Source organism: Amblyomma americanum, chromosome 1, assembly GCF_052857255.1.
Source record: "Amblyomma americanum isolate KBUSLIRL-KWMA chromosome 1, ASM5285725v1, whole genome shotgun sequence".
NCBI lineage: Eukaryota > Metazoa > Arthropoda > Arachnida > Ixodida > Ixodidae > Amblyomma > Amblyomma americanum.
In genome coordinates this window covers 318,165,257-318,181,454 of record NC_135497.1, presented here as the reverse complement: position 1 = coordinate 318,181,454, position 16,198 = coordinate 318,165,257, and positions in this window count along the sequence as shown.

Sequence of the window (16,198 nt, the reverse complement as noted above, 5' to 3'; positions counted from 1 at the left end):
CAGAAGCAAACAGTCACCGAAATCAAGGGGCATAGGGGAATGTTTTCTATCTTTTTTGTAGTGCCAATCAATCGGTTTAAAGAAAATTACTTATAAAGCAGCAGAAAAAATATTCATGCCGCTGGTGGGATCCGAACCCATGACCTCCGAATATCGCGTCCGGTGCTCTTACCAACTGAGCTACGGCGACGGATGTCCAATCTGCTGCTTTCGTGGGTATTTATGTTTACTGCGTGTAAGCGAACCTTTAGAGTGTTCACCAGCGCCACCCTCAACCATAGCGGTGGACGTAGCACGTCCTGTATTACCGCGAGTGTGACGTAGAACGTCATCTAACGGCGAGGACGGAGACTGTGCGAGAGCCCTCTTATGCTACCTATGGCAACAAGACTGCCAGAACCGAGACCCCCGTTAAGCTAATAGCAGACAAGGTAAAGGAAATGAGGGGCTCGTTTGATAAACATATTAAGGAAGCAAACAGTCACCGAAACCAAGGGGCATAGGGGAATGTTTTTAATCTTTTTTTTTGTAGTGCCAATCAATCGGTTTAAATAAAATTACTTATAAAGCAGCAGAAAAAACATCCATGCTGCCGGTGGGATCCGAACCCATTACCTCCGAATATCGCGTCCGGTGCTCTTACCAACTGAGCTACGGCGACGGATGTCCAATCTGCTGCTGTTGTGGGTATTTATGTTTACTGCGTGTAAGCGAACCTTAAGAGTGTTCACCAGCGCCACCCTCGACAATAGCGGTGGACGTAGCACGTCCTGTAATACCGCGAGTGTGACATAGAACGTCATCTAACGGCGAGGACGGAGACTGTGCGAGAGCCCTCTTATGCTACCTATGGCAACAAGACTGCCAGAACTGAGACCCCCGTTAAGCTATTAGCAGACAAGGTAAAGGAAATGAGGGGCTCATTTAATAAACATATTAAGGAAGCAAACAGTCACCGAAACCAAGGGGCATAGGGGAATGTTTTCAATCTTTTTTTATTTGTAGTGCCCATCAATCGGTTTAAATAAAATTACTTATAAAGCAGCAGAAAAAACATCCATGCCGCCGGTGGGATCCGAACCCACAACCTCCGAACATCGCGTCCGGTGCTCTTACCAACTGAGCTACGGCGACGGATGTCCAATCTGCTGCTTTCATGGGTATTTATGTTTACTGCGTGTAAGCGAACCTTGAGAGTGGTCACAAGCGCCACCCTCAAAAATAGCGGCGGGCGTAGCACGTCCTGTAATACCGCGAGTGTGACGTAGAACGTCATCTAACAGCGAGGAAAGAAACTGTGAGAGAGCTGTCTCATGCTACCTATGGCAACAAGACTGCCAGAACCGAGACCCCCGTTAAGCTATTAGCAGACAAGGTAAAGGAAATGAGGGGCTCATTTGATAAACATATTAAGGAAGCAAACAGTCACCGAAACCAAGGGGCATAGGGGAATGTTTTCAATCTTTTTTTTTTGTAGTGCCCATCAATCGGTTTAAATAAAATTACTTATAAAGCAGCAGAAAAAACATCCAGGCCGCCGGTGGGATCCGAACGCACGACCTCCGAATATCGCGTCCGGAGCTCTTACCAACTGAGCTACGGCGACGGCTGTCCAATCTGCTGCTTTCGTGGGTAATTATGTTTACTGCGTGTAAGAGAACCTTGAGAGTGTTCACCAGCGCCACCCTCGACAATAGCGGTGGACGGAGCACGTCCAGTTATGCGCGAGTGTGACATAGAACGCCAACTAACGGCGAGGACGGAAACTGTGCGAGAGCCCTCCTATGCTACCTATGGCAACAAGACTGCCAGAGCCGAGACCCCCGTTAAGCTATTAGCAGACAAGGTAAAGGAAATGAGGGGCTCATTTGATAAGCATATTAAGGAAGCAAACAGTCACCGAAACCAAAGGCATAGGGGAATGTTTTCAATCTTTTTTTTTTGTAGTGCCCATCAATCGGTTTAAATAAAATTACTTATAAAGCAGCAAAAAATACATCCCTGCCGCCGGTGGGATCCGAACCCACGACCTCCGAATATCGCGTCCGGTGCTCTTACCAACTGAGCTACGGTGACGGCTGTCCAATCAGCTGCTTTCGTGGGTATTTATGTTTACTGCGTGTAAGCGAACCTTGAGAGTGTTCACCAGCGCCACCCTCGACAATAGCGGTGGACGTAGCACGTCCTGTAATGCCGCGAGTCTGACGTAGAACGCCATCTAACGGCGAGGACGGAGACTGTGCGAGAGCCCTCTTATGCTACCTATGGCAGCAAGACTGTCAGAACCGAGACCCCCGTTAAGCTATTAGCAGACAAGGTAAAGGAAATGAGGGGCTCATTTGATAAACATATTACGGAAGCAAACAGTCACCGAAATCAAGGGGCATAGTGGAATGTTTCTAATCTTTTTTTGTAGTGCCAATCAATCGGTTTAAAGAAAATTACTTATAAAGCAGGAGAAAAAATATTCATGCCGCTGGTGGGATCCGAACCCATGACCTCCGAATATCGCGTCCGGGGCTCTTACCAACTGAGCTACGGCGACGGATGTCCAATCTGCTGCTTTCGTGGGTATTTATGTTTACTGCGTGTAAGCGAACCTTGAGAGTGTTCACAAGCGCCACCCTCAACCATAGCGGTGGACGTAGCACGTCCTGTAATTCCGCGAGTGTCACGTAGAACGTCATCTAACGGCGAGGACGGAAACTGTGCGAGAGCCCTCTCATGCTACCTATGGCAACAAGACTGCCAGAACCGACACCCCCGTTAAGCTATTAGCAGACAAGGTAAAGGAAATGAGGGGCTCATTTGATAAACATATTAAGGAAGCAAACAGTCACCGAAACCAAGGGGCATAGGGGAATGTTTTCAATTTTTTCTTTCGTAGTGCCAATCAATCGGTTTAAATAAAATTACTTATAAAGCAGCAGAAAAACATCCATGCTGCCGGTGGGATCCGAACCCATGACCTCCGAATATCGCGTCCGGTGCTCTTACCAACTGAGCTACGGCGACGGATGTCCAATCTGCTGCTTTTGTGGGTATTTATGTTTACTGCGTGTAAGCGAACCTTGAGAGTGTTCACCAGCGCCACCCTCGACAGTAGCGGTGGACGGAGCACGTCCAGTTATGCGCGAGTGTGACATAGAACGCCAACTAACGGCAAAGACGGAAACTGTGCGAGAGCCCTCTTATGCTACCTATGGCAACAAGACTGCCAGAGCCGAGACCCCCGTTAAGCTATTAGCAGACAAGGTAAATAACCGAGGGGCTCATTTGATAAACATATTAAGGAAGCAAACAGTCACCGAAACCAAGGGGCATAGGGGCATGTTTTCAATCTTTTCTTTCGTAGTGCCAATCAATCGGTTTAAATAAAATTACTTATAAAGCAGCAGAAAAAACATCCATGCTGCCGGTGGGATCCGAACCCACGACCTCCGAATATCGCGTCCGGTGCTCTTACCAACTGAGCTACGGCGACGGATGTCCAATCTGCTGCTTTCGTGGGTATCTGCTGCTTTCGTGGGTATTTATGTTTACTGCGTGTAAGCGAACCTTGGATGGATGGATGAATGGATGGATGGATACGGCTGAACCCTTTACATCGGGCGGTGGCTCAAGCCACCTAGCCATGTCTTGTGAAATTTTACTCCTGTCTTGCTTTTAGCCACCAATCAGATAACCTTCGCTTGGTTACTTCTAACCTCTTAAAATCCACTTTCCCTTCACTATCCCTAAACCCCAATGCCTTGGGTAAGTCAGGCCCGCTGCCTTCCACTGTAGGGTGAAGCCCTACAGTGGAGAGTGTTCACAAGCGCCACCCTCAACCATAGCGGTGGACGTAGCACGTCCTGTAATACCGCGAGTGTCACGTAGAACGTCATCTAACGGCGAGGACGGAAACTGTGCGAGAGCCCTCTTATGCTACCTATGGCAACAAGACTGCCAGAACCGAGACCCCCGTTAAGCTATTAGCAGACAAGGTAAAGGAAATGAGGGGCTCATTTGAGAAACCTATTAAGGAAGCAAACAGTCACCGAAACCAAGGGGCATAGGGGAATGTTTTCAATCTTTTCTTTCGTAGTGCCAATCAATCGGTTTAAATAAAATTATAAAGCAGCAGAAAAAACATCCATGCTGCCGGTGGGATCCGAACCCACGACCTCCGAACATCGCGTCCGGTCCTCTTACCAACTGAGCTACGGCGACGTCTGTCCAATCTGTTGCTTCCGTGGGTATTTATGTTTACTGCGTGTAAGCGAACCTTGGGAGTGTTCACCAGCGCCACCCTCGACCATAGCGGTGGACGTAGCACGTCCTGTAATGCCGCGAGTGAGACGTAGAACGCCTTCTAACGGCGAGGACGAAAACTGTGCGAGAGCCCTCTTATGCTACCTATGGCAACAAGACTGCCAGAACCGAGACCCCCGTTAAGCTATTAGCAGACAAGGTAAAGGAAATGAGGGGCTCATTTGATAAACATATTAAGGAAGCAAACAGTCACCGAAACCAACGGGCATAGGGGAATGTTTTCAATCTTTTTTTTTGTAGTGCCCATCAATCGGTTTAAATAAAATTGCTTATAAAGCAGCAAAAAATACATCCATGCCGCCGGTGCGATCCGAACCCACGACCTCCGAATATCGCGTCCGGTGCTCTTACCAACTGAGCTACGGCGACGGCTGTCCAATCTGCTGCTTTCGTGGGTATTTATGTTTACTGCGTGTAAGCGAATCTTGAGAGTGTTCACCAGCACCATCCTCGACAATAGCGGTGGACGTAGCACGTCCTGTAATGCCGCGAGTGTGACGTAGAACGCTATCTAACGGCGAGGACGGAGATTGTGCGAGAGCCCTCTTATGCTACCTATGGCAACAAGACTGCCAGAACCGAGACCCCCGTTAAGCTATTAGCAGACAAGGTAAAGGAAATGATTGGCTCATTTGATAAACATATTAAGGAAGCAAACAGTCACCGAAACCAAGGGGCATAGCGGAATGTTTTCAATCTTTTCTTTCGTAGTGCCAATCAAACGTTTTAAATAAAATTACTTATAAAGCAGCAGAAAAAACATCCATGCTGCCGGTGGGATCCGAACCCACGACCTCCGAATATCGCGTCCGGTGCTCTTACCAACTGAGCTACGGCGACGGCTGTCCAATCTGCTGCTTTCGTGGGTATTTATGTTCACTGCGTGTAAGCGATCCTTGAGAGTGTTCACCAGCGCCACTCTCGACCATAGCGGTGGACGTAGCACGTCCTGTAATAACGCGAGTGTGACGTAGAATGTCATCTATCGGCGAGGACAGAAACTGTGAGAGAGCCGTCTTATGCTACCTATGGCAACAAGACTGCCAGAACCGAGACCCCCGTTAAGCTATTAGCAGACAAGGTAAAGGATATGAGGGGCTCATTTTATAAACATATTAAGGAAGCAAACAGTCACCGAAACCAAGGGGCATAGGGGAATGTTTTTGATCTTTTTTTTGTACTGCCAGTCAATCGGTTTATAGAAAATTACTTATAAAGCAGCAGAAAAAAACATCCATGCCGCCGGTGGGATCCGAACCCACGACCTCCGAACATCGCGTCCGGTGCTCTTACCAACTGAGCTACGGCGACGGCTGTCCAATCTGTTGCTTTCGTGGGTATTTATGTTTACTGCGTGTAAGCGAACCTTGGGAGTGTTCACCAGCGCCACCCTCGACCATAGCGGTGGACGTAGCACGTCCTGTAATGCCGCGAGTGAGACGTAGAACGCCTTCTAACGGCGAGGACGGAAACTGCGCGAGAGCCCTCTTATGCTACCTATGGCAACAAGACTGCCAGAACCGAGACCCCCGTTAAGCTATTAGCAGACAAGGTAAAGGAAATGAGGGGCTCATTTGATAAACATATTAAAGAAGCAAACAGTCACCGAAACCAACGGGCATAGGGGAATGTTTTCAATCTTTTTTTTTGTAGTGCCCATCAATCGGTTTAAATAAAATTACTTATAAAGCAGCAAAAAATACATCCATGCTGCCGGTGGGATCCGAACCCACGACCTCCGAATATCGCGTCCGGTGCTCTTACCAACGGAGCTACGGCGACGGATGTCCAATCTGCTGCTTTCGTGGGTATCTGCTGCTTTCGTGGGTATTTATGTTTACTGCGTGTAAGCGAACCTTGAGAGTGTTCACAAGCGCCACCCTCAACCATAGCGGTGGACGTAGCACGTCCTGTAATACCGCGAGTGTCACGTAGAACGTCATCTAACGGCGAGGACGGAAACTGTGCGAGAGCCCTCTTATGCTACCTACGGCAACAAGACTGCCAGAGCCGAGACCCCCGTTAAGCTATTAGCAGACAAGGTAAATAACCGAGGGGCTCATTTGATAAACATATTAAGGAAGCAAACAGTCACCGAAACCAAGGGGCATAGGGGCATGTTTTCAATCTTTTCTTTCGTAGTGCCAATCAATCGGTTTAAATAAAATTACTCATAAAGCAGCAGAAAAAACATCCATGCTGCCGGTGGGATCCGAACCCACGACCTCCGAACATCGCGTCCGGTCCTCTTACCAACTGAGCTACGGCGACGTCTGTCCAATCTGTTGCTTCCGTGGGTATTTATGTTTACTGCGTGTAAGCGAACCTTGGGAGTGTTCACCAGCGCCACCCTCGACCATAGCGGTGGACGTAGCACGTCCTGTAATGCCGCGAGTGAGACGTAGAACGCCTTCTAACGGCGAGGACGGAAACTGTGCGAGAGCCCTCTTATGCTACCTATGGCAACAAGACTGCCAGAACCGAGACCCCCGTTAAGCTATTAGCAGACAAGGTAAAGGAAATGATTGGCTCATTTGATAAACATATTAAGGAAGCAAACAGTCACCGAAACCAAGGGGCATAGGGGAATGTTTTCAATTTTTTCTTTCGTAGTGCCAATCAATCGGTTTAAATAAAATTACTTATAAAGCAGCAGAAAAAACATCCATGCTGCCGGTGGGATCCGAACCCATGACCTCCGAATATCGCGTCCGGTGCTCTTACCAACTGAGCTACGGCGACGGATGTCCAATCTGCTGCTTTTGTGGGTATTTATGTTTACTGCGTGTAAGCGAACCTTGAGAGTGTTCACCAGCGCCACCCTCGACAGTAGCGGTGGACGGAGCACGTCCAGTTATGCGCGAGTGTGACATAGAACGCCAACTAACGGCAAAGACGGAAACTGTGCGAGAGCCCTCTTATGCTACCTATGGCAACAAGACTGCCAGAGCCGAGACCCCCGTTAAGCTATTAGCAGACAAGGTAAATAACCGAGGGGCTCATTTGATAAACATATTAAGGAAGCAAACAGTCACCGAAACCAAGGGGCATAGGGGCATGTTTTCAATCTTTTCTTTCGTAGTGCCAATCAATCGGTTTAAATAAAATTACTTATAAAGCAGCAGAAAAAACATCCATGCTGCCGGTGGGATCCGAACCCACGACCTCCGAATATCGCGTCCGGTGCTCTTACCAACTGAGCTACGGCGACGGATGTCCAATCTGCTGCTTTCGTGGGTATCTGCTGCTTTCGTGGGTATTTATGTTTACTGCGTGTAAGCGAACCTTGGATGGATGGATGAATGGATGGATGGATACGGCTGAACCCTTTACATCGGGCGGTGGCTCAAGCCACCTAGCCATGTCTTGTGAAATTTTACTCCTGTCTTGCTTTTAGCCACCAATCAGATAACCTTCGCTTGGTTACTTCTAACCTCTTAAAATCCACTTTCCCTTCACTATCCCTAAACCCCAATGCCTTGGGTAAGTCAGCCCCGCTGCCTTCCACTGTAGGGTGAAGCCCTACAGTGGAGAGTGTTCACAAGCGCCACCCTCAACCATAGCGGTGGACGTAGCACGTCCTGTAATACCGCGAGTGTCACGTAGAACGTCATCTAACGGCGAGGACGGAAACTGTGCGAGAGCCCTCTTATGCTACCTATGGCAACAAGACTGCCAGAACCGAGACCCCCGTTAAGCTATTAGCAGACAAGGTAAAGGAAATGAGGGGCTCATTTGAGAAACTTATTAAGGAAGCAAACAGTCACCGAAACCAAGGGGCATAGGGGAATGTTTTCAATCTTTTCTTTCGTAGTGCCAATCAATCGGTTTAAATAAAATTATAAAGCAGCAGAAAAAACATCCATGCTGCCGGTGGGATCCGAACCCACGACCTCCGAACATCGCGTCCGGTTCTCTTACCAACTGAGCTACGGCGACGTCTGTCCAATCTGTTGCTTCCGTGGGTATTTATGTTTACTGCGTGTAAGCGAACCTTGGGAGTGTTCACCAGCGCCACCCTCGACCATAGCGGTGGACGTAGCACGTCCTGTAATGCCGCGAGTGAGACGTAGAACGCCTTCTAACGGCGAGGACGAAAACTGTGCGAGAGCCCTCTTATGCTACCTATGGCAACAAGACTGCCAGAACCGAGACCCCCGTTAAGCTATTAGCAGACAAGGTAAAGGAAATGAGGGGCTCATTTGATAAACATATTAAGGAAGCAAACAGTCACCGAAACCAACGGGCATAGGGGAATGTTTTCAATCTTTTTTTTTGTAGTGCCCATCAATCGGTTTAAATAAAATTGCTTATAAAGCAGCAAAAAATACATCCATGCCGCCGGTGCGATCCGAACCCACGACCTCCGAATATCGCGTCCGGTGCTCTTACCAACTGAGCTACGGCGACGGCTGTCCAATCTGCTGCTTTCGTGGGTATTTATGTTTACTGCGTGTAAGCGAATCTTGAGAGTGTTCACCAGCACCATCCTCGACAATAGCGGTGGACGTAGCACGTCCTGTAATGCCGCGAGTGTGACGTAGAACGTTATCTAACGGCGAGGACGGAGATTGTGCGAGAGCCCTCTTATGCTACCTATGGCAACAAGACTGCCAGAACCGAGACCCCCGTTAAGCTATTAGCAGACAAGGTAAAGGAAATGATTGGCTCATTTGATAAACATATTAAGGAAGCAAACAGTCACCGAAACCAAGGGGCATAGCGGAATGTTTTCAATCTTTTCTTTCGTAGTGCCAATCAAACGTTTTAAATAAAATTACTTATAAAGCAGCAGAAAAAACATCTATGCTGCCGGTGGGATCCGAACCCACGACCTCCGAATATCGCGTCCGGTGCTCTTACCAACTGAGCTACGGCGACGGCTGTCCAATCTGCTGCTTTCGTGGGTATTTATGTTCACTGCGTGTAAGCGATCCTTGAGAGTGTTCACCAGCGCCACTCTCGACCATAGCGGTGGACGTAGCACGTCCTGTAATAACGCGAGTGTGACGTAGAATGTCATCTAACGGCGAGGACAGAAACTGTGAGAGAGCCGTCTTATGCTACCTATGGCAACAAGACTGCCAGAACCGAGACCCCCGTTAAGCTATTAGCAGACAAGGTAAAGGATATGAGGGGCTCATTTTATAAACATATTAAGGAAGCAAACAGTCACCGAAACCAAGGGGCATAGGGGAATGTTTTTGATCTTTTTTTTGTACTGCCAGTCAATCGGTTTATAGAAAATTACTTATAAAGCAGCAGAAAAAAACATCCATGCCGCCGGTGGGATCCGAACCCACGACCTCCGAACATCGCGTCCGGTGCTCTTACCAACTGAGCTACGGCGACGGCTGTCCAATCTGTTGCTTTCGTGGGTATTTATGTTTACTGCGTGTAAGCGAACCTTGGGAGTGTTCACCAGCGCCACCCTCGACCATAGCGGTGGACGTAGCACGTCCTGTAATGCCGCGAGTGAGACGTAGAACGCCTTCTAACGGCGAGGACGGAAACTGCGCGAGAGCCCTCTTATGCTACCTATGGCAACAAGACTGCCAGAACCGAGACCCCCGTTAAGCTATTAGCAGACAAGGTAAAGGAAATGAGGGGCTCATTTGATAAACATATTAAAGAAGCAAACAGTCACCGAAACCAACGGGCATAGGGGAATGTTTTCAATCTTTTTTTTTGTAGTGCCCATCAATCGGTTTAAATAAAATTACTTATAAAGCAGCAAAAAATACATCCATGCTGCCGGTGGGATCCGAACCCACGACCTCCGAATATCGCGTCCGGTGCTCTTACCAACGGAGCTACGGCGACGGATGTCCAATCTGCTGCTTTCGTGGGTATCTGCTGCTTTCGTGGGTATTTATGTTTACTGCGTGTAAGCGAACCTTGAGAGTGTTCACAAGCGCCACCCTCAACCATAGCGGTGGACGTAGCACGCCCTGTAATACCGCGAGTGTCACGTAGAACGTCATCTAACGGCGAGGACGGAAACTGTGCGAGAGCCCTCTTATGCTACCTACGGCAACAAGACTGCCAGAGCCGAGACCCCCGTTAAGCTATTAGCAGACAAGGTAAATAACCGAGGGGCTCATTTGATAAACATATTAAGGAAGCAAACAGTCACCGAAACCAAGGGGCATAGGGGCATGTTTTCAATCTTTTCTTTCGTAGTGCCAATCAATCGGTTTAAATAAAATTACTCATAAAGCAGCAGAAAAAACATCCATGCTGCCGGTGGGATCCGAACCCACGACCTCCGAACATCGCGTCCGGTCCTCTTACCAACTGAGCTACGGCGACGTCTGTCCAATCTGTTGCTTCCGTGGGTATTTATGTTTACTGCGTGTAAGCGAACCTTGGGAGTGTTCACCAGCGCCACCCTCGACCATAGCGGTGGACGTAGCACGTCCTGTAATGCCGCGAGTGAGACGTAGAACGCCTTCTAACGGCGAGGACGGAAACTGTGCGAGAGCCCTCTTATGCTACCTATGGCAACAAGACTGCCAGAACCGAGACCCCCGTTAAGCTATTAGCAGACAAGGTAAAGGAAATGAGGGGCTCATTTGATAAACATATTAAGGAAGCAAACAGTCACCGAAACCAACGGGCATAGGGGAATGTTTTCAATCTTTTTTTTTGTAGTGCCCATCAATCGGTTTATATAAAATTGTTTATAAAGCAGCAAAAAATACATCCATGCCGCCGGTGCGATCCGAACCCACGACCTCCGAATATCGCGTCCGGTGCTCTTACCAACTGAGCTACGGCGACGGCTGTCCAATCTGCTGCTTTCGTCTGTATTTATGTTTACTGCGTGTAAGCGAACCTTGAGAGTGTTCACCAGCACCACCCTCGACAATAGCGGTGGACGTAGCACGTCCTGTAATGCCGCGAGTGTGACGTAGAACGCTATCTAACGGCGAGGACGGAGACTGTGCGAGAGCCCTCTTATGCTACCTATGGCAACAAGACTGCCAGAACCGAGACCCCCGTTAACCTGTTAGCAGACAAGGTAAAGGAATTAGGGGCTCATTTGATAAACATATTACGGAAGCAAACAGTCACCGAAATCAAAGGGCATAGGGGAATGTTTTTAATCTTTTTTTGTAGTGCCAATCAATCGGTTTAAAGAAAATTACTTATAAAGCAGCAGAAAAAATATTCATGCCGCTGGTGGGACCCGAACCCATGACCTCCGAATATGGCGTCCGGTGCTCTTACCAACTGAGCTACGGCGACGGATGTCCAATCTGCTGCTTTCGTGGGTATTTATGTTTACTGCGTGTAAGCGAACCTTGAGAGTGTTCACAAGCGCCACCCTCAACCATAGCGGTGGACGTAGCACGTCCTGTAATACCGCGAGTGTGACGTAGAACGTCATCTAACGGCGAGGACGGAGACTGTGCGAGAGCCCTCTTATGCTACCTATGGCAACAAGAGTGCCAGAACTGAGACCCCCGTTAAGCTATTAGCAGACAAGGTAAAGGAAATCATTGGCTCATTTGATAAACATATTAAGGAAGCAGTCACCAAAACCAAGGGGCATAGTGAAATGTTTCTAATCTTTTTTGTAGTGCCAATCAATCGGTTTAAAGAAAATTACTTATAAAGCAGCAGAAAAAATATTCATGCCGCTGGTGGGATCCGAACCCATGACCTCCGAATATCGCGTCCGGGGCTCTTACCAACTGAGCTACGGCGACGGATTTCCAATCTGCTGCTTTCGTGGGAATTTACGTTTACTGCGTGTAAGCGAACCTTGAGAGTGTTCACAAGCGCCACCCTCAACCATAGCGGTGGACGTAGCACGTCCTGTAATTCCGCGAGTGTCACGTAGAACGTCATCTAACGGCGAGGACGGAAACTGTGCGAGAGCCCTCTCATGCTACCTATGGCAACAAGACTGCCAGAACCGAGACCCCCGTTAAGCTATTAATAGACAAGGTAAAGGAAATGAGGGGCTCATTTGATAAACATATTAAGGAAGCAGTCACCGAAACCAAGGGGCATAAGGGAATATTTTCAATTTTTTCTTTCGTAGTGCCAATCAATCGGTTTAAATAAAATTACTTATAAAGCAGCAGAAAAAACATCCATGCTGCCGGTGGGATCCGAACCCATGACCTCCGAATATCGCGTCCGGTGCTCTTACCAACTGAGCTACGGCGACGGATGTCCAATCTGCTGCTTTTGTGGGTATTTATGTTTACTGCGTGTAAGCGAACCTTGAGAGTGTTCACCAGCGCCACCCTCGACAATAGCGGTGGACGGAGCACGTCCTGTTATACGCGAGTGTGACATAGAACGCCAACTAACGGCAAAGACGGAAACTGTGCGAGAGCCCTCTTATGCTACCTATGGCAACAAGACTGCCAGAGCAGAGACCCCCGTTAAGCTATTAGCAGACAAGGTAAAGTAAATGAGGGGCTCATTTGATAAACATATTAAGGAAGCAAACAGTCACCGAAACCAAGGGGCATAGCGGAATGTTTTCAATCTTTTCTTTCGTAGTGCCAATCAAACGTTTTAAATAAAATTACTTATAAAGCAGCAGAAAAAACATCCATGCTGCCGGTGGGATCCGAACCCACGACCTCCGAATATCGCGTCCGGTGCTCTTACCAACTGAGCTACGGCGACGGCTGTCCAATCTGCTGCTTTCGTGGGTATTTATGTTCACTGCGTGTAAGCGATCCTTGAGAGTGTTCACAAGCGCCACCCTCAACCATAGCGGTGGACGTAGCACGTCCTTTAATACCGCGAGTGTCACGTAGAACGTCATCTAACGGCGAGGACGGAAACTGTGCGAGAGCCCTCTTATGCTACCTATGGCAACAAGACTGCCAGAACCGAGACCCCCGTTAAGCTATTAGCAGACAAGGTAAAGGAAATGAGGGGCTCATTTTATAAACATATTAAGGAAGCAAACAGTCACCGAAACCAAGGGGCATAGGGGAATGTTTTTTATCTTTTTTTTGTACTGCCAGTCAATCGGTTTATAGAAAATTACTTATAAAGCAGCAGAAAAAAACATCCATGCCGCCGGTGGGATCCGAACCCACGACCTCCGAACATCGCGTCCGGTGCTCTTACCAACTGAGCTACGGCGACGGCTGTCCAATCTGTTGCTTTCGTGGGTATTTATGTTTACTGCGTGTAAGCGAACCTTGGGAGTGTTCACCAGCGCCACCCTCGACCATAGCGGTGGACGTAGCACGTCCTGTAATGCCGCGAGTGAGACGTAGAACGCCTTCTAACGGCGAGGACGGAAACTGTGCGAGAGCCCTCTTATGCTACCTATGGCAACAAGACTGCCAGAACCGAGACCCCCGTTAAGCTATTAGCAGACAAGGTAAAGGAAATGAGGGGCTCATTTGATAAACATATTAAGGAAGCAAACAGTCACCGAAACCAACGGGCATAGGGGAATGTTTTCAATCTTTTTTTTTGTAGTGCCCATCAATCGGTTTAAATAAAATTACTTATAAAGCAGCAGAAAAAATATTCATGCCGCTGGTGGGACCCGAACCCATGACCTCCGAATATGGCGTCCGGTGCTCTTACCAACTGAGCTACGGCGACGGATGTCCAATGTGCTGCTTTCGTGGGTATTTATGTTTACTGCGTGTAAGCGAACCTTGAGAGTGTTCACAAGCGCCACCCTCAACCATAGCGGTGGACGTAGCACGTCCTTTAATACCGCGAGTGTCACGTAGAACGTCATCTAACGGCGAGGACGGAAACTGTGCGAGAGCCCTCTTATGCTACCTATGGCAACAAGACTGCCAGAACCGAGACCCCCGTTAAGCTATTAGCAGACAAGGTAAAGGAAATGAGGGGCTCATTTGAGAAACTTATTAAGGAAGCAAACAGTCACCGAAACCAAGGGGCATAGGGGAATGTTTTCAATCTTTTCTTTCATAGTGCCAATCAATCGGTTTAATAAAATTTCTTATAAAGCAGCAGAAAAAAACATCCATGCTGCCGGTGGGATCCGAACCCACGACCTCCGAACATCGCGTCCGGTCCTCTTACCAACTGAGCTACGGCGACGTCTGTCCAATCTGTTGCTTCCGTGGGTATTTATGTTTACTGCGTGTAAGCGAACCTTGGGAGTGTTCACCAGCGCCACCCTCGACCATAGCGGTGGACGTAGCACGTCCTGTAATGCCGCGAGTGAGACGTAGAACGCCTTCTAACGGCGAGGACGGAAACTGTGCGAGAGCACTCTTATGCTACCTATGGCAACAAGACTGCCAGAACCGAGACCCCCGTTAAGCTATTAGCTGACAAGGTAAAGGAAATGAGGGGCTCATTTGATAAACATATTAAGGAAGCAAACAGTCACCGAAACCAAGTGGCATAGGGGAATGTTTTCAATCTTTTCTTTCGTAGTGCCAATCAATCGGTTTAAAAAAATTACTTATAAAGCAGCAGAAAAAACATCCATGCTTGCCGGTGGGATCCGAACCCACGACCTCCGAACATCGCGTCCGGTCCTCTTACCAACTGAGCTACGGCGACGTCTGTCCAATCTGTTGCTTCCGTGGGTATTTATGTTTACTGCGTGTAAGCGAACCTTGGGAGTGTTCACCAGCGCCACCCTCGACCATAGCGGTGGACGTAGCACGTCCTGTAATGCCGCGAGTGAGACGTAGAACGCCTTCTAACGGCGAGGACGGAAACTGTGCGAGAGCCCTATTATGCTACCTATGGCAACAAGACTGCCAGAACCGAGACCCCCGTTAAGCTATTAGCAGACAAGGTAAAGGAAATGAGGGGCTCATTTGATAAACATATTAAGGAAGCAAATAGTCACCGAAACCAACGGGCATAGGGGAATGTTTTCAATCTTTTTTTTGTAGTGCCCATCAATCGGTTTAAATAAAATTACTTATAAAGCAGCAAAAAATACATGCATGCCGCCGGTGGGATCCGAACCCACGACCTCCGAATATCGCGTCCGGTGCTCTTACCAACTGAGCTACGGCGATGGCTGTCCAATCTGCTGCTTTCGTGGGTATTTATGTTTACTGCGTGTAAGCGAACCTTGAGAGTGTTCACGAGCGCCACCCTCGACAATAGCGGTGGACGTAGCACGTCCTGTAATGCCGCGAGTGTGACGTAGAACGCTATCTAACGGCGAGGACGGAGACTGTGCGAGAGCCCTCTTATGCTACCTATGGCAACAAGACTGCCAGAACCGAGACCCCCGTTAAGCTATTAGCAGACAAGGTAAAGGAAATGAGGGGCTCATTTGATAAACATATTACAGAAGCAAACAGTCACCGAAATCAAGGGGCATAGGGGAATGTTTTCTATCTTTTTTGTAGTGCCAATCAATCGGTTTAAAGAAAATTACTTATAAAGCAGCAGAAAAAATATTCATGCCGCTGGTGGGATCCGAACCCATGACCTCCGAATATCGCGTCCGGTGCTCTTACCAACTGAGCTACGGCGACGGATGTCCAATCTGCTGCTTTCGTGGGTATTTATGTTTACTGCGTGTAAGCGAACCTTTAGAGTGTTCACCAGCGCCACCCTCAACCATAGCGGTGGACGTAGCACGTCCTGTATTACCGCGAGTGTGACGTAGAACGTCATCTAACGGCGAGGACGGAGACTGTGCGAGAGCCCTCTTATGCTACCTATGGCAACAAGACTGCCAGAACCGAGACCCCCGTTAAGCTAATAGCAGACAAGGTAAAGGAAATGAGGGGCTCGTTTGATAAACATATTAAGGAAGCAAACAGTCACCGAAACCAAGGGGCATAGGGGAATGTTTTTAATCTTTTTTTTGTAGTGCCAATCAATCGGTTTAAATAAAATTACTTATAAAGCAGCAGAAAAAACATCCATGCTGCCGGTGGGA